Source organism: Schistocerca cancellata, chromosome 4 (genome assembly GCF_023864275.1).
Source record: "Schistocerca cancellata isolate TAMUIC-IGC-003103 chromosome 4, iqSchCanc2.1, whole genome shotgun sequence".
In the NCBI taxonomy this organism is placed as follows: Eukaryota; Metazoa; Arthropoda; class Insecta; order Orthoptera; family Acrididae; genus Schistocerca; species Schistocerca cancellata.
In genome coordinates, this window is record NC_064629.1 from 257,853,978 (window position 1) to 257,878,195 (window position 24,218).

Sequence of the window (24,218 nt, forward strand, 5' to 3'; positions counted from 1 at the left end):
AGAGATTGGAAAGCATGGGTTCGTTATATCACACTAGGTAGTTTTAAAAATTAATTGGTATTTTTCCTGTGCACCGAGAATTTAGTTTTAGCTGCAACTAGCAGGCGTCAGCGAGTGGGTGAGACAAGTTCGAAAATCTTGGAGACAGCAGGGAATTTAATTTGTCAATTATTTTTCTACATGACTATACCTGAAGCTGACCTCATTACGTGTAAAGGCTAACTGTTACGTCAGTCGTTAGTGCGGGAGTACCTGAAGGGAAACAGTAACTTATTGTAAAATCACTGATGGAAATGGAAAATGGCACATTGTGAAGCATCAGTCCTATATTTATCAGATTTTGTGAAGAGATTTATCAAATTAGAGATATTAAATCATCAAACTTTCATTGAACTGGGAACTCATCATCAATATCAACATTAGTATGGGATGTGTGCTTAACTCTTGAATTCCATGTGGCACGAAGGCAGACAGTCTCCGAACATTATCTTGAAGAATTTTTCGATGTGTCTAAAACACAAGCTGTTTAAGTTCATGGAGACTGCTGACGGAAACCTGGAGTGAAAGTATATCTCTTTCCTCTGCATGTACATCTATATCTCTATCTATTCTCCACAAGGCACCAAAACGGTGTGTGGCGAAGCACATCATTTTCACATTTATCTCTTCCGTTCGCGTATTGTATATCGGAAGAACGACTGTAGATAAACTTCCGAATAAGCTCTAATTTCTTTAATTTTTTCGTCGTCCTAATTTCGTGGGACGTGTATGAGACCAAGTAATATGTTATCCAACCTGTTTTATAACGTACTTTATCGAAATTTCATGAGTAACCTTTTCCTTGTTATATGACACCCCTCTTGTACCACTTGCCAGCGGAGCTTGTTGAGCATGTCTGTAACATTACAAATCAAGGTACCGGGCAACAAGTGAAAAATCTGTATATTCCTCAAGGTGTTTGTGGTGTGAACTGCAGTGTGAGGTCTTGCATTATCCTGTTAGAATACACCATTCTGTATATTGGTTATGGAGGGTATGACAACATGGTTTACCATTCCTACCACGTACTGGCTAGTATTCAGCTTCCCTTTCACAATTACCAAACTCATTTGTGCTGTCATTTATAATAACTGCACAGACCATGATTCCAGGAGTTGGTGAGGTATGGTTCTCGAGAATCGCTGCTTCCTGTGACCGCCTACCAGGTCATCTGCTGCTTTCGATCTGACCGCCACAAATAGATGCGAGACTCAACACTGAACAACACAGAAAGACACTCTGTGTTGCAATGGCCTTTGTTTCTACACCGTAAGTGTATAAGTCGTCTGTGGTAGTGTGTCAGCGGTAAACAACGCTTAGAGACTTGTGATCTCAACTCAGATTCCAATAATGTGTTCCCATAAGTTCGTGGAGATTTCGATTTCAGCTGTTATCGTCCGTCAGAGTAAATCAAAAATTTATACGAATTTGTCGTGGTGCAGTCTTTCTGGAAAGACCAGTACCTACTCTTCTTCCGAACATTTTTTTTCCTGAGTCCATCTCATCACCACTCGTTCTGTAGTCCTTAACTGTAGTCAACTGTCTGTACTGTATAATGCCCCAGTGTCGCTCATACCAATTACTCGACCTTTCTTAATGTTTCAGAGATGGCGCTAGGCTGCACCTGCGCACCCTTGGGCATTCTGTGTTCAGATTCTGCAGGTTGCTATACGTGAAACTGACCTGATAGCTAGAGAAGGTAGCTGTTACGTCAACTGTTAGTACTGAAGCCCCTCACGGGATCGGCAGTTGTATATTAGAACCTGAGGCAAATGCTTTAGGTTGTTAGGAACTTCTCTAGCCGTGTCCTGCTCAGTTCTACCTCGAAGGAGCTAGATAAAAATGTCTCGACAAGCGTGCGTTTCCGGCGAAGAGAAGCAACAGTTCCAGTGCGCGTTATCTCGTGCCGGGCACACATGTGCTGGGCCACTGCACAGATTTTGGCCGCGGCGGCTTTCTTGAAAGTGCGCGTCGTCGCCTGTTGGACGTGTATCAGTGTGTTTGACATTTCGATACGGGCACGGCCGACAGCCCGTAACAGATGGTCCACGTGTGTGCTCAAGATAGGGACACCGGGTCGTAAGACTCGTCTGTCAACGAGGGCCAGATACGGCCAAGAAAGGGGGGACAAGTTGCCATCTGGAGCTAGATTAAAATACCGCTGTCGGAAATACGGAGCGCAAATGTTACCCGCACCAGTCGAGACGGTACAAACAGCTCGGGCGGTCGATTTCAATTACCTGATGCTTTATGCAAGACCGAAGTCACCTTTGGTTGTCTTGTAACGATGTCGTACCGACAGCTGGAAAACGAAGCAGTCGAGTTTATCTTGGGTCCTAGTCTCATACAACAGCGCAGTCTTAGTGGGGAAGATGTTCAGCTCTTACAATGCTTTTGTTTTTTCTGAATTCAAAGAGTAGCATACGACCAGAAACAGTCACTGCTAAAGCATAAAACAGAAAAATCTCCCACAAAATGTTACCGGTGATTTTAGGGTTCGTATCCCTTCTCCGTAACCGTAGACCACACTTTTACCAGACTGCACTCTTAATTTACAACGAAGTGGCGTCGCAGAGTGAAATACACTAACCTACTGACTCTAGCAAGACGTAGATTTGATAGGTAAAGGTATAAAAGCCTTTAAAGAAATGTCCGAAATAATGGAAACAGAACGATCAGAAATTGGACTTACTGTGGACGTAAACAAGACTAAACATATGCTCATGTCCCATTCAGAGGGTAAAAAAAGAACACATGCCCTTAAGGTCTGTGGTAAATGTTTTAAAGGGTACAGTTACGTAAGTGTCCGTTTAACCAGTGATAATAGTAAGAGAGACTGTATTAGAGAAAGGATATAAGCAGGAAATACCTGTGAGTTCTTAGAATAGGTTCTTCCGTTCTGTGAACTTATAGGTATTTAATAACTCTCTTTACTGTGACGAGAATATCAAGAGTGTGCTGTTTCCTAATACGACCAGTTGTTATATATGGATCAGAAATGTGGATGATGACAGAACCGGATATAAGCAACCTAAGGCCATTTGAAAGAAAAATTCTGAGACAGATTTGACGGATGGTAGAGTGTTAGCGAGTATACAGCGGCTTATGGAAGGGACAGATAAAGCAAGAAGTAATGATCTTCACGTAATACTCTGTTTAGGACATAAGGAGAGTGTGGCAGATGAGAGGATGCACAACAGGATAATGAAAAGAAGATTATATTCCACCAGCGCACCAAGAGAAAGATGGGTGAACTGGGTGTTGGGTGACCTTAACAAAAAGAAGATCCGAGAATGAAAGAGAAGATGATAGAACAGAGAGAAAGGAGGCAGGTCGTTGACGCCCAAAGCCCCATCTAGCTTCATAAGAAGAAGAAGAAAAAGAAGACGTAGAAGAAGGATATTTGATAAGTGACACCATAGCAATACTTCTAATTTATTTTTAAAGCAAACGAATTCCTATATGACGGTTTGTTTTATATTAGAGATACTTCAGTTTTTTTTTTTTTTTTTTTTTTTTTTTTTTTTTTTGCTGGGATGGTCACCGTTGAAGTTAGGAGCAGATAAGCTTTGAAAACCTTCTACTTTCTCTGTGCAATATACTTTCGATGAATCGTTGTGACTCTAACAACTCTTTGTTGTAATGAGGCAACCCTTTTCTTACATTTACAATCACTAAAACGTAAAATTGTTGTTAGACTTCTGTGTTGTATATAGATGTACCGTCAAAGGTGAGAAAAATCAAGCGACGGAAAGATATAAGTAATAAATTCAAAACAATTTATTCATTATGGAGTATCGTAACGTGTTTGATAAGAAATTTTTTAGAACACGTTATTGATTTGGAAACGAGGTACAGTGTGTTTTAGAATCGATTTTACCGATCTGTGTATGGTAGCATTAGCACTGCAGCACGACGATTGTATGACAAGTAAATTATGGACTTCTTTGTTGATCTGCCAAATCTGTACCCTCAACCCTAACAAGCTTTTCAACAATAGATGCTATAGGAGCTGGAAGCAATAAGGAAGATTTTCATAGCGGCAAACGGTGGTGCAATGTGGAAGCTGCGGGGCGTCGAACACTGGGAATATTTAATGAAAGGAACTACCTGTTGGTTTCTACGGGGTGACTTTACGACTTCCATCTTCCTGGTTAACTACCATTGCCTAGTTTAGTTTTTTGCATCCGCCGTGGATCATATTCGTGACAACATGAAAGAGCTGTCGAGTAGCTGTGATATCGGTTTGTTTTTAAAACTTCCATTATCTGCTAGCACCCTTTAATCACAAGGGACGTGGTCAAATATGTTAAATAGCTGCATACTATGATCTCCTTTCTCTGCAAGATTAAGGCTAATCAGTGAATAGTTCAGGCTGTTTTCGTTCGCAGTGTTACATTTATTAGTGCTTCTATTATTTTGAGATTGTGCCTGATTTTGTACAACGAAAAGGTAGTAAATGTGTTGCGAGGCTTTTGTTAGTTTGCCTAGTTTTTTAAACAGTTGACTACATAAAGTTCGAACGTGAACACCAGATATCATATCCTTATAGTACACTTCTGTGCGAAGGACACTTTGTGTCTCTATGTGGAAAAAATGTTTCCATGTGACATTATTGAACGAAAGTACGCAAAGCAGGCTAATTTTCTAACGCTTTCATCATTAAAATCAGCAGTTTCACACAGAAGAAATGTTGGTGAACTAAGGGATTTAGATTTGCAACAGATGAAGTAATTATTTCAACAGATCGGACAGCAAATGCAGAGATTACTAATCTCAAAATATTAATTGTAAACTGCCAGAGTAGTTGCTGTAGAGACCCAGAGTTCACGCTTCCAGTAGAAATTAGTCGTCCCTACATTATACTGTCGACTGAGATTCGACTGAAACCCGAAATATAGCGTAGGGAAATTTTCGACAGCAAGTGCAAAGACATATTAGAATCTTCAGGAGGAAGAGTGTTCGAAGTGACAATCACGAGCATTAGGTCTAGTGAGGCGCAAAATGAATCTGATTGCGAACTAATATGACCAAGAGTAACTGACGTAGGTGGCCTCAGGTGAATGATCGAGTGTTTCTACCTGATTCAGGGACATTGGTCATGGTCATTCGAAGATAGCCTAAGCTCGATAGCACAGAAATATCCTTACCATACGTCAGTAGTGGATGGTGGTTTTAACCGGTCCAGTATGAACAGTACGAACTGGGAAAACCATGCATATGTTGTTGTCGGTAATGGCAAACTGTCTACCACAGGACTACGGAAAACTTTGTCTGGCAACTGCCTCGAACAATTACCCTGACAATCCACATGCGCTAGAAATATTCTGGAGCTCCTATGTGTTTATTTGTATGTCTGGGATCTCGCCACCACTAAATCGATTCAACCAAATATGGCACACAAACAGCAAACATTACGAGTATCAGCACTGTGAGGTTCATAACGTTTTAGTTCCAATAGGAGCATAGATAATGAGCAAAGAATGTTTTTCGGCTGCTGCCATGTATGTTGCCCCGCACAACAGGTGTGTTGAGTGGAAATTGTTGTGTCCTCGCCAATGGACGCAACAGGAGTTGGCGCCTTGAGACAGTTCCCGACTGCCGCCACGGAAGGGGCTTTGAAGTTCACCGCCAATCACAGGCGCAGTCCAATCAGTAATATCCGAATCGCCGCCAATGAGATGGACTTCCACGTTGTGGTAAGCGGCGATCACAGGCAACAACGAACGGTTCAGGTTCGGCTTTGGCATATGGCAGTTCTAGGACGGAGTTCTAGGGTTACCGTTATAGGCTACAGTTCCTAGCAGAGATCAGCCTGCGAGACATGGTCTGCAAATGGAGTCGCCTATAGCTTTTGCATGGGGACAAGTGCTTATTACATTGATCGACAGTGTGGCACACAGGACGGATATAGTCTTGTTGACATTGCATTCTGTAATGCATATCTTTACAGGTCACTGCTCAGTTGTATCTATCTGAATGCATGTCATCGAGTTATTGTAAAGCTTGGTTAAGTATCACAGCGCAATGAGGTTTAATAATTCAAATGGCTCTAAGCACTATGGGACTTAACATTTGAGCTCATCAGTCCTCTAGACTTAGAACTACTTAAACCTAACTGACCTAAGGACATCACACACATCCATGACCGAGGCAGGATTCGAACCTTCGACCGTAGCAGCAGTGCGGTTCCGGACTGAAGCGCTTAGAACCGCTCGGCCACAGCGGCCGGCGCGCAATAAGATGTGTATATGAGTGTCACTAACTTGTTTACACTACCACAGTTCCTCCGCCCACCTCGGAGCACCTAATCCTAATACGACGTGTGCGAGCCGCTTTATCCAGACGATAAGTACACATCATCTGGCAATGAGAAAACCGAATTCACAGCACTGCATCATTTCCTGTGTCTCTTTGCTATTACTTACTTACTTGTTTGTTAACGTTTCATGCTAGATCTAAATCAGTTTCTTCAGTTACACATGCAGTCAACGAGCCAGCTTAAGGACTGATGAAGGAGATCATCCAAACGCAGATGGCAGCAAATGAGATACGGAATCAGACTCCGTCACCCACTGCACCGCCACGAGCAAAATGACATTCCCTGGTGCCTCCATTTCGAAAGTCTGATGCAGAAAAGGAGAACTCGTCGGAATATTTGCCACAATCTGAAGCACATTTGGCCGTTCACCAAATTCAAGGTACTGTGAAGCAGTAAAATCCGTAAAAAAATGTTTCAAATGGCTCTGAGCACTATGGGACTTAACTGCTGCGGTCATCAGTCCCCTAGAACTTATAACTATTTAAACCTAACTAACCTAAGGACATCACACACATCCATGCCCGAGGCAGGATTCGAACCTGCGACCGTAGCGGTCGCGCGGTTCCAGACTGTAGCGCCTAGAACCGCTCGGCCACACCGGCCGGCTCCCTAAACAAATCTCTAAATACCCTGACTCCACGTTGCAAAGGTTTTGCAGATTGTTTACTTTCAATATTAGTGTGGGAGTGCAGTTGATAGTTTTCTAGCAGGGAACATTTGTGCCGTAGCCCCAGTAGATAACATTACATGGCGTAAGCATCCCACTTCGAAGTCAGACACACAGCGACCCAGTAGGGTGCGCCACAGCTCGCCACATCAACAACGTGGACGGAAATCTACCAGCAGCGCGGGGTAGCTTGGCGGTCTGGGCTTCCTTGTCAAGGTTCGCGCGGCTCTCCCTGTCGGAGTTTGGGTCCTCCCTCGGGAAGGGGTGTGTGTGTTGTCCTTAGCGCAAGTTAGTTCAAGTTAGATTAAGTAGTGTGCAAGTTTAGAGACCGTTGACCTCAGCAGTTCGGTCCCATTGAACATACTACAGATTTTAAAATTTTCGGAAATCTACCGGCGTGAAATCTTGCCCGCACTGTTTATAATCTCACAATCGTGACCGGTGTCCTTCGGGTTTCATTATTTGTTTTTCGTGTGGTAAGAATGTGCACATTCAAGCTGTTTGTCTGCAGGTGACAAAGAGTTCCGCTCAGAAAAAATGCCAACTTAACTCTAACTTTCAAGTGCGTGTTGTTCATTCTGAACCGAGTTGTGATGCTAGTGTAGAACATAACAGTGAAACTGTGCAATAGAAAGAATCAGTAGGTTCTTTAGTGTAACACCAATCCAACAACCTTTTTTGGACCTTGTTATTGCTGGCCAAAGTGTTCAGTTTCAGTTAGACACGGGTGCTACAGTGTTATTACTAAATCGCAGTACTTGTAATCTGCTTGGCAAACCCAAGTTACAGAAATTAACAACTACGCTGACAGCGGTTAGGGGACAGGATATTCCAGTATTAGCATCTTGTAGCCTTCCTGCCGTCTATCAGAATTTGCAAAAGACTATGTAATTCCTGGTTTTGCGTTCACAGGACAGTGCTAATATTTTTGGTCTTGATTTGTCTGACTTGTTTGGACTGCGTATTGTAGACTATATGCTAGTAGTTACTTCGATTGAATCTAGAGTCAGTGTTTCTCAGTTATGTAATGAATTTAAGGATTTGTTTGCTGAGGGCTTAGGTATATATACCAATTTAGTTGCTGGTGTGACGATGAAGGACAAACCACAGCCGCGCTTTTGCAGAGTTCGCGCGGTACCGTACGCCCTCCGTGAAAAGGAACTTGCACAGTGGCAGGAAAAAGGCGTCATTGCACCCATACAGCCACTTTGTGGCCATCACTGTTAGTTTTTGTGAAGAAACATTCGGGGAAATAGAGAATCTGTGCAGACTTCAAGGTGACAATGAGTCCTTAGACACTAGTTGATTCATTTCCACTGCCACGACGTGGTGAGCTTATGGACCACTTAGGAGCGGCTCGCTACTTCTCCAAGATCGATTTGCGCGATGCCTACAAATAGATTCCGTTAGATAAACAGTCACAGGAAGTGTTCGTGATTAATACATGCATAGGACTCTATAAATTTCTTCGCTTTCCTTTCGGTAGTGCATCTGCACCAGCTATCTTCCAAAGGTATCTGGAATAATTAAACTGCATCAGTCCCTTCATGTACAAATTACTTAGATGACATTGTAGTATGAAGCTGCACAGCAGAAGAGAACCTCAGTAATTTGCGTACCCTATTCAAAGCGTTGTCAGAGGCAGGTCTCAAATGTAACAAAGACAATTTTGTGTTTTTCCAGACTGAAATTGAGTAGTCTACTTAGGTCACGTGATCAGTTCCCAAGGTGTTTATCCGACGTAGTCGCATCTGCAGGCTGTTCGTGACCTCATACCTCCAAGAAATCTCTCTGAATTGCAATGGGTATTAGGGAAGGTGACCTACTACAGCCGCTTCATTCTTAATGCAGCTCAAATCCCGGGGCCCGTACATCGTCTTCAACGGAAGAATGTACCTTTCGTGTCGTCCCACGAATGAGACATTAGATTTCAGAAACTGAAAGACGCTTTGCTCTGCGATCGTTGTCGGGTCCATTTCGATCCCGGCTAACTAGCTGTCTTGGGCACGGCCGCATCCTCGTACGGCACTGGCAAGGTACTTTCGCACAGAAATTATTCTGCAGACAGACCAATAGCTTTCGCTTCCAACCTTCTCAACAATACTCAGACCAATTATTCGCAGGCAGAGAAAGAGGCTCTTTCAGTCATTTATGGAGTGACTAAATATGATCAGTACCTATATGGATGAAAATTCTACTTACTCACTGACCACAAACCGCTGCATTCACTTTTCAACCTGGCCAAGCCTGTTCCAACCCACTCTTCACAAAAACTGCAACGTTGGGCACTTATTTTCTCGCATTATCAGTGTGAGAGAATTAATAGGTCACAGCCAAGCATGCCAATGCAGACATGCTCTTGCATCTTCCCCTAGGACCAAGTAGTATTATGTTGACACATCGATGCACAGTAGCTAGATGCTCTGCTCCAATTCGCCTTAGATCACCGGAAGGCCGCCTAGGCAACGGCAGCAGACCCCGACTTGCAGATATTGTTGCGCTACGTCCTCGCGGGTTTCCCTGGCTTAGTAAACCGAATCACTAGCCTGGTGATCCGTCGACACTTTGCACGTCGGCATGACTTTTCAGTGCGTCAAAGTGTTATTTTTCTACGCACTGAATCAGAACAATCGAGTTTGGTAATCCCAAGAGCTCTCACCAGGGTCACTGGGGCGTGGTCCACACGAAACAATTAGCTCACAGACACTGCAGTTGGTTCGGCATGGACGCTCAAATAGAACATAAGACGGCACAGTGCCAAGCTTGTGCGGAACACCAGACAACCCCTACTCAACGTTTCTTTGATTGGCCGAGACCAGAAGCGCCTTGGCGGTGCGTCCGTTTGGACTTTTCTGGTCCCTACTAAACCATTCGTTGGCTGACGGTCGTCAACACATATAGCAAATTTCTTTTGCCGTGCCCATGAATTCAATATCGAAACATTGCACACTCCAATTTATGCAGTCCACATTTTGCATTGAAGGTGTTCCAGAGTTGCTAGTGACTGACAACGGATCTCAGTTTGTGTTGGCAGAATTTTAGGAGTTTTGTACAACTAACTGCCTTCGTCAAATCACCTGTGCGCCTTTCACCCTCAATGAAACGGAGAAGTGGGACGCTTCGTGTACAAACAGCAGACAGACAATCTATGCTCCCACCACATGTGAGAACAACCTTTGCTCTCTTCCTCTCGCCTTACCTCTCCCAGCCCCGCAACAATCCTTCACCAGCGGAGTTGGTCCACGGATGGCGCCATAGCATACTGCTTCAGCTGCTGCACCTACCACAGCGGACAGCACCTACTTCGGCAATTCAGGCACTGTATAATGCTAATCGACAATTTTTTTTCTGATTGTACGGCAAACAGAAGATCTAGAGGTTCATCAGTATTGAAAAATCATTAGGTAGCAACATGTTTCTTGTACTGGGTCCAGGAGGTTTGCAGCGGTGGCACCAGAACCAACTTCACCCTTGTATTCTGCGTGATCGTGCCTCCGAATTTTCGTATAAAGATTCGTTGCTGTGCGGATGTATCAGCCTGCTCTCCATCCAGCGGCCTGGCGTCCTGCATCGCCACTACCAGACCCAGAACCCATCGGCCTTTACAGTTAATTCTCACTTAATCCACATTAGTACCAAACGGTTTTATAAACCCTCACACAGCAATAGTTCGTAAATTTATTGGTGTGACATTACAGAGCCGTATTGTCCTTGCAGCATGAAGTATAGTCCCACATGATCTTGGTATCGTTCAGTAAATATTCAACAAGCTGATTGAAGTGTCTCTTGGTGCTGTAAACAGTACAACTGTTAACGACAGTGTTGTCGCTAGGGTAGCTCGTTTGTGTAACGGCTGAGCCGCAAGACTCCCTGCTCCAGCAACGGCGGGTCACGGTCTTCCGGTGGCTCACGCGAGGCTGGAAGTTGGTGATCCGAGCCTCCCCTGTCCACCGTAGTTGGCTTAACCTCTTGGCACGCTGGTCTCCCTTCAGGCAGCGGCTTCAAGTGACGTGTCGTAACTACAACCACACGCCGCAGTCATGTAGCCTGCTGAGCCAGCCTTGGTGTGTGTGCGGCCCTAAAATTATCGAGGAACTATTCTCTCTACAGTGACCCGATGGTTGCACGTTGTACATGAGCAGGAAAATGTGAACGCATCGAGCTACACTATTCCTCATCTGTCAATTCGTCGTCCAAGTAGCCTCCCAGAACGACAAAGTGAGCAACATAAGTTGCCATGGATTGGCGTGACCGTGCAGCATACTGTCCCCGATATATGCTCATCTTTGCACTTGGCTATGCAGCCAGGTTCCAGTACGTTGCCAGACACTTAGTGCAGAGATCCTTACAACTAGCGATCTGACAAACTGTTACGTCAAACCAGGCACCCTCCTGCTGGTCCAGTGTCTCCCGCGCAACGAGTAAAGCATTATATTCCGCCACTCCGTTCACACGCATGTACGCATCTACGTTCTTTACGTATGCCTTCACGTGGATACCGCACGTCTGACCGATCTTAGGCAGTGGTACGTATGTGTATTTCATACTGATCTTTTGCAACACACTCAGCACACACAAACACCCCATCCGTGCTCCTGACTTCAGACAAAAAGAGCTTGGCATGCTCTAATAAGGAAATGGGACATAAATTCGTCCTGATTCGTCAATGAAAACGTGATAATAAAACGAAATAGAAGTCCCACGTTTGGCGCCAAAAGCGTAGTGATCGAGGAAAGTTCTCTCTGACATGAAATGACATGTAGATGACTGATGAGATCGCCCCATGCTGGGTGCCAAAACGTAGTGACATCAATGATAAAGTGAAATCAGAAATCAAAATATTATGAGATTAAGTAATTGATAACTGAATGGAACAGTTTTTTAGAGGAGTAAAATAGAAAATTTATTTCGGCAACTTTTACACACAAAAGAAAACAAAAACAAAAAAAAAAATACAAATTTCGGGGCTGACTTGACTGAGCGTGGACAAGATTCAGTTATTAAGGGAAATGAGGGGAAATGAATCATCTCACTATTATTCGTGATCATTCGCCGTGTAGTGCTGTAGGAGGCACGCTCTGCGTCGTTACGGCGCATCGCTTCGGACCTCTGCGGCTCGAGTCGCCTGCTCGCATCGGCCACCCACGGCCCTATAGCGAGGTCCAAGCAGCACCTCCGCGTTGTCTGCTCATTGCGGATTGGGAAGCCGAAGTTGCGATATCACGCTGTGAGGAGGAGAAGCTTGGCAATGGATGGAAGAGGCTTCATGTCCTTTAGCTTCCACTCTGTCTCAACGAGTCTCTACCCTACTCCTCATCCACCTCTCATGTCAACTACTCCCCGAAATTTTCCTCCTCTCGACCATGCCTTTGAAGGTGTAAATTTGCAGTACCGCCCAATGACTGATCGCCGTTTCATGACCACGCTTCCCAGTGCAGGATGGAAATACGCTATCTTTCGTGGGCTAGTGTGAGACTCAGGAATTGGTATATTTCTCATAATTTCATTATAGAGTCTGTTCCCAACATTGGTCTCACATAGTGTCAATGTTTTTCTGCATTCCTAAGTTGCTGTGAAAGCGGTCACATAATACTTCTTTGTAACAGCTATCTCTGCATGGGGCTTGAACACTCTCACGTCTGTGCTTCGTCTAAGAAACTGCTGGAATTTGTGATTTATAAGCAACGTGCTTCCTGTCCAGAAAACAACTTCTTCAGCAGGCTGAATTTTTACGTAGTTCTTCAGTCTCACACGCCTCCCTGTGTTTCTTCTTGGCGCTTTGTGTGTACGCCGCCTCAGTTGAATTCTAGACATATTCTCGTATTTTAAGGCAGATAAAGACGGCATTCTTGATGGGGGCATCTACCAGCCCCCCCCGTGGTAGTCATTGCAGAATGACTACCAGTGTCCGTGTCTCAGGTGCTCGCCATGTGGGGTCCACTTCGCTCCTTCTCTTGGGCCGCAGACGTTGTGAGTTGGCGGAAGTGGCCCCGGCGGTGGTATAACACAGCTCCATGCCATGAACGTGAAGCTTTTGGTACGGAAGATTGAGATTAATGGCAAAGTGGCTCATCTGTGTTCACTTTGCCTGTCTCGCACACACAACATACCTTAAAAAGTGAAAATGTGTCGAGAATGCAAACACTCCATTGGGTCTATGAGGGAGCATACACACAAAGCGCCAAGAATTAGTTCAGGGAGGTGTGTGAGATACTACGTAAAAAGTCAGCCTGCTTTAAAAAAATGTTTACTGGACTGGAAGGACGTTGCTTATAAATCACGAACGCCAGCACAAACATGAGACTGTCCAGGACTCACGAAGGCATACCTGTTACAAAGAAGCATTGTGCGGCTGCTTTCACAGCAATTTAGGTATGGCTTCAAATGATCATTCCTGTCGTATCCCTGAGTACTGCTTATTCCTCCTGGAACACCCTGGGCATGTATATAGGTAGATGTATGTATATGATGTACATGTATATATGTTCATATATTTTTGCAAGTATGCATGTATAAATATGCATGATACTTTTTCGAAGGTTGCTGTAAATTTATTTTAATATTTGATCTCTGTTCAGAGAATATCTAAGAAATACGTTGACATAATCACAGATTCTACACGTTACCAAGCATATGAAGACAATACAAGGAAATAAGACACGCCTACAAATTGTATTCTGCAAATGGTGATTGATTATTAAAACAAACTTACAGTCGTCTTCGAAAAAAATACAGAAATGAGGATTAGCTTCAGCCCTCTATTAGCCGATAAATGCTAGTTACCATGACTAAAAGAATACACAAATAAACGGCGCTCTGCAGGCAAGGACATAGCAGGGACGTTGCTTTGCGTCATGTTTATGTTTGACAGAACACGTATGTTTCCTCAAATTTCTGGAAAATACCCAGATGACGAAGCGTTATCAACATAAGATGACAAACGATTGGTGCAGCAAGATAAAGTTAATACACTAACACGGAGTTGCTACGATGTTTGGCTGACACTGAAAGAAGAGCTACCCTTGTTTCTTGCCTAAATGAATGTGTATTACCACTGTTAAGCATGCTGTTCGATCAGAGTGCCAAGTAGTTTCCACTGACAGCACAAGTTGACAACTCTTAAACTGCAAGATGAAGTTAATACCCTAGTACAGTGTCGCTGTAACGTTTGGCTGGTTTTGATATCGGTTTTAGAGGCGAGTTTTCGACGAATTTTAACGTGGATGTAACATTGTTAATTGTGGTATCAGTAGTCGACAAATGTACTTTAAGCTGGAAGTTGGATTAGCAGTAGTACCCATTTGTGTTTTTCAGCGTGAGATGCCTGTCATTGTATGCCGAACCGAGAGCAAATGCACTGAATGTCAGCAAGACAAAACTTATTAAGACAGGCAAAACACTCAGCCAGCGGATTCTGTCTTGCTGATGCTGCCTATCTGGCTTGTGACACTTGGCAAGCATCATAGGCCAATTTTAATGTGGAAAACAATTAATACCATGCTCCACAGGGCCTCACTCCAACTAAGGTATAGAAATCAAGCTTTGCACCCATAGAAGTGCTGCTTTAAGTATTTTTTGGATAAATACTTTTGAACATGGTGTGAAACAAAAATTTCAGAGTGTTTGGATACTTTCGTGCATGGCGAACAGGGCTACTCTGAGGTTCATCATGACTGGCTGTTTCATTTTAAAGGTCTGTAAAGTACTAAATTTTGATTGAAGGCGTGAGGAGGAGAGGAGGGAAAGGAGAGAGTCAGATGAAACAAAGCACAACTGGGGTAGTTCCATCATCTTGGACTTACGATGTTTTCTTTTTTTTAATATCCCACCATCTTGCATTTTTTATCTTCCTCGCTGCTACCTCTCTGATTTTTAAATTTCCTTCCGTCTGGCATCCTTAATTTTTAAATTTCTCACAGTGTGCCTTCTTGATGATATCATCTATTCAATGTAATTGATCACGTCATTACCCCTGACATTTAGGCAATCTGCATGGCCCTTCTCAGACTCTAGTCACGTGGGAAGTAGCCTAGTAGCCTAAAAGCTCCATAGATACACTACTTCAGCCGTTTGTTAGAAGTTCAGTGCCACTCTCCTCGTCTCACAGCCTGGTAGATTCTTTCTTTCAGAATAACCACTCACTCCAGCGGCATATCTGCCTCAACCCTAGACCCAACCATCCACTAAGGATCCACTTTCGCTTTCAGGGCCAACTGACCCATAGCTGCTGAATTACTATGTAATGAAGTAGACTATCAGTAGACATATTTATTTATTTATTTACACGTCAAGCTCTGTAGGACCAAATTGAGGAGCAAATCTCCAAGGTCATGAAACGTGTCAGCACACAAAATTATAACATAAAATTAATAACAGATAAAAATAAAATGTTTATGAACCCGAAAAAAGTCAATCCATAAGTTTAAGTAAACGCAGTCAACAGTACAACAAGAATCAGCTTAATTTTTTAAGGAACTCTTCGACAGAATAGGAGTGACCCACGAGGAAACTCTTCAGTTTCAATTTGAAAGCGCATGGATTACTGCTAAGATTTTAGAATTCGAGTCGTAGCTTACTGAAAATGGATGCAGCGGTAAACTGCACACGTTTCTGCACGAGAGTTAGGAAGTCCGATCAAAATAAAGGTTTGATTTCTGCCTAGTATTAACTGAGTGAAAGCTGCTTATTCTTGGGAATAACGTAATACTGTTAACAAGAAATGACAGTAAGGTATATGTACATTGAGAGGCCAATGTCAAAATACCCGGACTCGTGAACAGGGGTCGACAAGAAGTTCGTGTACTTACACCACTTATTGCCGAACTGCCCGTTTCTGAGCCAAAAACATCCTTTTAGAATGAAAAGAGTTATCCCAAAATATAATACCATACGACATAAGCGAATGAAAATAAGCAAAGTAAACTAATTTTCGTGTCGAATGATCACTCACTTCACATACCGTTCGAATAGTCAAAATGGCAGCATTAAGTCTTTCAACAAGATCCTGAACGTGGGCTTTCCACGGCAGTTTACTATCTATCCGAACACCTAGAAAATTGAACTGTTCGGTATCACTAATCATATGCCCATTCTGTGAAAGTAAAACGCCAGTTTTTGTTGAATTGTATGTTAGAAACTGTAAAAAGTGAGTATTACTGTGATTTAGCGTTAGTTTATTTTCTACAAGCCCTGAACTTAGATCATGAACTGCACTATTTGAAACAGAGCCAATGTTGCACACAACATCCTTCACTATCAAGCTAGTGTCACTAGCAAACAGAAATATTTTAGAGTTACCCTTAATACTAGAGTGCACATCATTTATATAAATAAGGAACAGAAGTGGCCCCAACACTGATCCCTGGGGCACCCCAACTTCACTGTGCCCCACTTAGACCCCACATCACAGCCATTCTCATTACTGTGAATAATGACCTTTAGCTGTCTGTTGCTAGAGTAAGAGGTGAACCAATTGTGAGCTACTCCCCTTATTCCATAATGGTCCAACTTCTGGAGCAATATTTTGTTATCAACACAATCAAACACCTTAGTTAAATAAAAAAAAATATGCCTAGCGTTCGAAACCTTTTGTTTAACCCATCCAGTACCTCACAGAGAAAAGAGAATACAGCATTCTCAGTTGTTAAGCGACATCTAGAGCCGAACTGTGCATTTGATAGTAAATCGTGTGATATAAAATGATCAATTATCCTTACTTACACAGCTTTTTCCATAACTTTAGCAAATACTGATGGCATAGAAATAGGTTTAACATTGTCTCCATTATCAAATGGTTCAAATGGCTCTGAGGACTATGAGACTTAACATCTGAGTTCATCAGTCCCCTAGAACGTACAATTACTTAAACCTAACTAACCTAAGGACATCACACACATCCATGTCCGAGGCAGGATTCGAACCTGCGACCGTAGCCAACGGAGAGCAGCGCGCTTCGTTACAGGATCATTTAGTAATCGCGAAAGCGTTACGGAGATGATAGATAAACTCCAGTGGAAGACTCTGCAGGAGAGACGCTCAGTAGCTCGGTACGGGCTTTTGTCAAAGTTTCGAGAACATACCTTCACCGAAGAGTCAAGCAGTATATTGCCCCCTCCTACGTATGTCTCGCGAAGAGACCATGAGGATAAAATCAGAGAGATTAGAGCCCACACAGAGGCATACCGACAATCCTTCTTTCCACGAACAATACGAGACTGGAACAGAAGGGAGAACCGATAGAGGTACTCAAGGTGCCCTCCGCCACACACCGTCAGGTGGCTTGCGGAGTATGGATGTAGATGTAGATGTAGCAGTCGCGCGGTTCCAGACTGAAACGCCTAGAACCGCTCGGCCATCGCGGCCGGCTCTCCATTATCCCTTTCTCGCATTTTATAAAGCGGCTTTACTAATCAGTACTTTAATCTTCTGGAAACTGACCATTCACAATGAAAATATTAAAAATACGGCAAAATACAGGGCTAACATGTGCTGCACACTACTTTAATAATCTTCTAGGCACTCCATCATTTCCATTGGAGTCCTTAGTCTTCAATGATATAATTATTGACTCAATCTCCCCATTGTCTCTATCACAGGACAGTATTTCAGACATCAGTCTCAGAAAGGCATTTGCCAAGAAAGTTATATGATTCCCTGTAGAAGCTTAATTTTTATTAAATTCACAAGCAATGCTGAGAAAATGATTGTTAAATACATCACATATACCTGACTTATCAGTAACAGAAATATTTTTTCTACGAACTGACTTTATACCGTCGACCTTGTGCTGCTGACCAGACACTTCCTTCACAACTGACCATATAGTTTTAATTTTATCCTGTGAGTTAGGTGTTCTATTTGCATACCACATACGCTCTGCCTTCCTAATAACATTTTAAGCACCTTACAATACTGTTTGTAATGGGCTGCTGTAACTTGATTGTGAGTACTTCCAACATTTTGATATAATTCACGCTTTGTTCTACATGATATCCTTATCCCACTAATCAGCCTCCTGGGCTGCCGGTTACTGCTAGTACCAGGTTTAGAACGTTCTAATGGAAAGCAACTCTCAAACAGCATGAGAAATGTGTTAAGGAAAGCATTATATTTATCATCTATGTTATCGGCACTATAAACATCCTGCCACTCTTGTTCCTTGACAGGGTTTAAAATGCTCTCTATTGCTGTTGGATTAACTTTCCTACATAGTTTGTAATTATATGTGACAATTGTTTGAGCTCCAAATCCTTTTAGTGTTAAAATTTGTGCATCATGGTCTGAAAGGCCTTTCACCCTTGCACTAACAGAATGCTCATCTAGTAATGAAGAATGAATAAAAGTATTGTTTGTGGCTGTGCTACTGCTCCCCTGCAGCCTAGTTGGAAAAACACAGTCTGCATCAGATCATATGAATTTAGGAGATCTACCAACATCCATTTTCTCTCACCATCATACACTAAATTTATATTGAAGGCACCACATATAACTAATTTCTAGTACTTCCTACAAAGTAAATCAAGAACGCTCTCTAGCTTGAGCAGAAATGCTCTAAAGTCAGAGTTAGCGGATCGATTAACAACAACAATTAGACGTTTACCTTCACTAAACTCATCTGCTCCTGCACAGCATTCAAATATCTGTTCAGTGCAGTGCCGTGATACGTATGTGGACTCAAACTGAATACTGCTTTTCAGGAACTCAGTCACTCCCCCACCCCGCAAGGAACTCCTTGAAAAATAGCCAGCTAATCTGTGTCCTGGTAAAGGAAGCCTCTGCATTGTCAAATTATGTAAGTGGTGCTCCGATATACCAATAATATCAGAATCAACATGTACAAGCAGTTCACTAATTTTATCTCCAATATCTCTTATATTTTTATGAAATATGGTAATTCTTTCTGTACTTGGAAACATGACGTCATCTGAAGGCGCTGCTGCCACGGTCGCAGGTTCGAATCCTGCCTTGGGCATGGATGTGTGTGATGTCCTTAGGTTAGTTAGGTTTAAGTAGTTCTGAGTCTAAGAGGACTGATGACTTCAGATGTTAAGTCTCACAGTGCTTAGAGCCATTTGAACCATTTGTCACCTGAAGGTAAGCTTGACTTCAGTCTAAAAAAAGTGCAGCTCTAACACCAACTACTACAGGAATTTTTCCATGAGTGATCCCACCATCCCCACTACACTGTCACCTTTGAGCTTTGTCAGCCTCCCCTTCCCATACCTATTGAGGTGCAGGCCCTGAATAGTGAAACCCGTTCTAATGATAGGCCTAACTGCCACCACTGAAATGTGACCCTTGCCCTCTTCCATCAGCGCCCTTTCAAGCCCCATGCGCCTAACAGCCGCATTAAGACGAGGCCGATTATGATGCTGAAACAGCTATACGAAATGCACATTAGCGCCACCAGTTTGAGTAGCTATCCTTACCAGGTCACCACCTATATCAAATTCCCCGTCCCTATCAAGGCTGTTCCCTGCTTCACCCACTATCCTGATCCTCGTTCATAAAATTCCTACATAACTTCCCCATGCTGTCAGTCACCTCAGCCAACCCTGCACTAGGCTTCACAATGCTGGTGACCTGGTATTCGCTCCCCAACAGTTCCTGCAACTGCTGGCAAAAACCTATACCGTGCGAACTACCTAGCAGCAGAACCTTCTTCTTTCTGTTAGACTTTGCAACTGACCTAGACCTCCTAACTACTGAGGACTGCTGCATGTTCTGTACGCATACAGCTACAAGAGGCTTCTCTCCAGTCAATTCCGAAAGTTGGTCAAAACTACTGCATATGCACAAAGAATAACTGTCTGTATGCCCCCTCCTCCTAGCTGCCTTCTAGCGAACAGCCAGCTCCCATCCCCCACCACCCTTCACCCTCCTCATCCTATCTAGTTCCTTAAGGGCACACATCTTACGCTCCTGCTCCTCTATCAACTTATTTCTACTACAGATTCTGCATTCTCAGGAGAGGATCTCGCTAGAATGCCCAATGGCTTCCCCACTGCCTTCCCCCCAATGAAAGTACTTTGAACAAATCCTACACCGTAACCCACTACTCACATACCTACGACAGAGCCCTCACTCATGGTAAAATTTTGCAGTTACTGAAAAAACGCTATTCGTCTACGCTACCTAAGTTCAGTTACACCAGTTGAACTATTTATATAACTAACAATAGCGGTCTTGAAATTCTCTGTCTACTAAGAAAGCGACTGCTTCTGTTAATACTTATTTCTACTACAGCTAATACCAATACCAACAAAACTTCACAAAATTATTAGCTAAAACCAAAAATTCAAGCTGTCACTGGAACACTCAACGAAGTTAAAACACTGAATGAAAATTTTACTGAAATATTTCACTAGGAACAATAAGAAACGTCAGCTGAAAACTGAAGCACGAAAATTACTAAACGACTTCAACGCACAGAAAACTCTAAGAAACAAAGCGAGCGAATATTTACAAAAGTTTATTAAATCGTTCTTTCGGCACAGACAGCACGAAACGCCGCTGAAAACTTCTAAATTTAATAACTGTATAACAATGCACTAATAACTTTGTCAGTACCTAGCATTATCACTTCTACAGCAGCAACTGCACGCCGCTAAATGTGAACACATATAGTTTTCCACACTGTCATTCTCCCTGCACAATGTAACGGCCTTAAGAATGCATTTATACTTTGAATGCTACTAACATTGGAAAGCGAACTGACTTTGCAGAAAATATCATACCAATAGAACATAAACGCATTACAAAAAGTACGTGTGATGTATTACGAAAGAGACAGAGTCACAAGTTACCCCAAACTGGTAACGTAAGACAGACATATATAGTACTAACACATGTAAATCCACCTGATGATGGAGATTTAAATCTTCGAAACGCGTCGTGGATACAAATAAACAGTGACTGGTAACAGGAAACTTGTTATGTTATTCGATGTCAGTAACAGGCCTGACAGAGCCTAACCTAAAATCCCCATTTAAAAAGTACACTGATCAGCTAGAACTGTATGACCACCGACCTACTGTCGACATAAACTGGTCCAGGTGATAGCAGCGTCACCTGGATGTGACTGACTGCTAGTCAGACACACGCACGGTGCATGTAATATCAGTGATTATGCTGTCCGTGTGCAGAATGGAAAAGGCGCGCGATCTGTCTGAGTTTGACCAAGGGCAGATTGTGATGGCCTGGAGGCTTGGCACGAGCATTTGCTGTATGCTGTGGTGAACGTCTGCAACACTTGGCGAAACCGAGATGAAACCAAGTTCAGACGTCGTGGGGCAAGGGAGGAGGGCCACCTCTCATTATAGATGTCAGATGTCGTAGGCAGGGCAGAATGATAAAACAAGAGAGGCAGCGAACTGTGGCGGAACTGACATTAGACTTTAATACTGGGGAGAGTACAAGTATGTCTGAACACAAAGTGCACCGATCACTCCTAACGATGGGCCTCCGCAGCCATGACCCATGTTAAAGCTACAACATCGGGTACTGTGACTGAAGTGGGCAAGTGACCATTAGCACTGGACATTGGCGCAGTGTCACAGAGATGTATGGTCTGATGAATCCCGATACCTTCTTCATCATGCCGATGGGAAGGGGAGAATCACTCGTCTACCAGGGGAACTGCTCCTTGACATCTGTACTGCGGAACGGTGACACTCTGGCGGCGGCTCCATTATGCTCTGGGGAACATTCGCGTGGGCGTCATGGGTCCAGTGTAGCTCGTGCAAGGCATCATGACGGTCAAGGAGTATCGTACACTATTTGCTGACCACGTACAACACTTTATGACGATCATGTTCCCTGACGGCAGTAGCATTTTTCAACAAGATAATGCGCCGTCTCACAAGTCCATGGGTGTGATAGAGAGGTTCGAGGAACACAGTAGCGAGTTTCAGTTGATATGCTGGCTCCCAAACTATCCAGATGTGAACCCGATCGAACACATCTGCGATATGATTGAATGTGGCGTCAGAGCTTATCGTCTTCTCCCCAAAATTTACGGGAATTATGTGACTTGTGTATACAGATGTGGTGCCAACTCCCTCCAGCGACTTACCAAGGCCTCATTGCTTCCATGCCACGAAGCGTTGCCTCTCTTATCCGTGCCATATGTGGACACACGATTGATCGTTAATCAGGCCTATGGAAGTTAACGACGTGCAACTAACGCCATAAAGTTGCACTAGTTGTTCTTGACGTACACAGCATGCTAATATGTTACGAAATTCGTGAAAGACATATCCACATTCACAAAATTATACTTTCATATCCTCCAGGCATGTCTCTGTATTACATGGTGTCCCCCAATGTGTCTCTGTGCGTTGGCTGCTTTCACACACAAAGTTCTCTGATGAACTACCGACGTTTCTTGTGGGTGACATTGTCTCCCCTGCTGGAAGAAGTGCCACTGATGAATCGCAGGGTTATATGGCTGCTATGTGATGGTACTCCATCCCACTTCGTTGTCCGGACGCAACTCACTGATGTCTTCCCTGATCGATGGATCGGACGAGGGGATCCAGTTGCGTGGTCTGCTCGTTCACCGGATCTCAACCGATACAATTTCTGTTTATGGGGAGTCAGTTCAAAAGCATCGTGCGTCCAGAGCCCATTCCAGATTTGGAGACACTGGAGCAGCGTATTCTTGCTGCATTTGATACTGTTTGGATGAAGCCTGTCAGATGTGAACGTGTGAGACAGAACATGCTACGCTGCGGACAGGCATGCGTTGAGGCACATGGAAACCATTTTCAACACACACTGTAGCTGTGGCTGCATAATACAGCGTTATTAAACCACAGTCTCTGTAACAACGTACAACTGAATAAATGGTCTCTAGTATGGGAACCATGCATTTCCGGACACAAGTTCATTAGACCTTTTTTGTTCCGTATCTAATCATCGATCACTCTCTAGAGTTTGTACATGGTGGGAAAAATCACCATATAGATGTCGGACGTCGTAGGTTGGGAAGACAGATAAACCAGTACTGTAGCAAAATTCAAATGGCTCTGAGCACTATGGGACTTAACATCTATGGTTATCAGTCCCATTGAACTTAGAACTACTTAAAACTAACTAACCTAAAGACAGCACACAACACCCACTCATCACGAGGCAGAGAAAATCCCAGACCCCGCCGGGAATCGAACACGGGACCCCGGGCGTGGGAAGCGAGAACGCTACCGCACGACCACGGGCTGCGGACAGTACTGTAGTGGAACTAACATAAGAATTTAATGCCGGGCAGAGTAAAAGTGTGTCTGAACACATAATTCACCGAACACTCCCAACGATGGGCCTCCGCAGCCAACGAGGCGTGTATGTGCCAATGTTAACACGATGAAATAGGCAACTGCGACTGAAATGGCACGTGACCATCGGCACTGGACGTTGGCACAGTGGCAGAGTGTTGCTTGGTCTGATGGATCACGACATCTTCCGATGGGAGGGCACGACTCCGTCGTCTTCCAGGGGGACACGTGCTTGACGTCGGTACTGTGGGATGGATATAAACTGGCGGCGGCTCCATTATGCTCTAGTGAACTTTCACGTGGGAAACCGTGGTTCCAGTGGAGCTCGTGCAAGGTACCATGACAGCCAAGTAGTATTGTACACTGGTTGGAGACCACGCACACCCCTTCATGACGATCGTGTTTCCCGACTGAAGTGGCATTTCTCAATAAAACAATGCGCCCTGTCACAAACCCAGGAGTGTGATGGTGTGTGATTCGAGGAACACAGTGGTGATTTTCAGTTGATGTACTGGTCTCCAAACTCGCTAGATCTGAACTCGGTCGCACAAATCTGGGATTTGACTGAATGTTACGTCAGAGCCCATGGCCCTCTCCCTGAAATTTACGGGAATTAAGTGACTTGTGTGTGCAAATGAGGTGCCAACTCCCTCCAGCGACCTACCAAGGCCTCATTGCTTCCATGCCACGACGCGTTGCTACTGTTATCGGTGCCTAAGGTGGACTTACCGGCTATTAGGTAGGTGGTCATAATACTCAACCTAATCGTTGTGTGTGGCCCTCTGTTAGCTGCTTTCCCCTAATGGAATCTGTATCCCAGTCTTCAAATCTATCATTGTTACTCTATAGTCAGCAGGCAGACAGTTAGTAAGAAAATTGCTGATAGAAGAGGAAGGACTCAACATAATCTGGCGGGCCC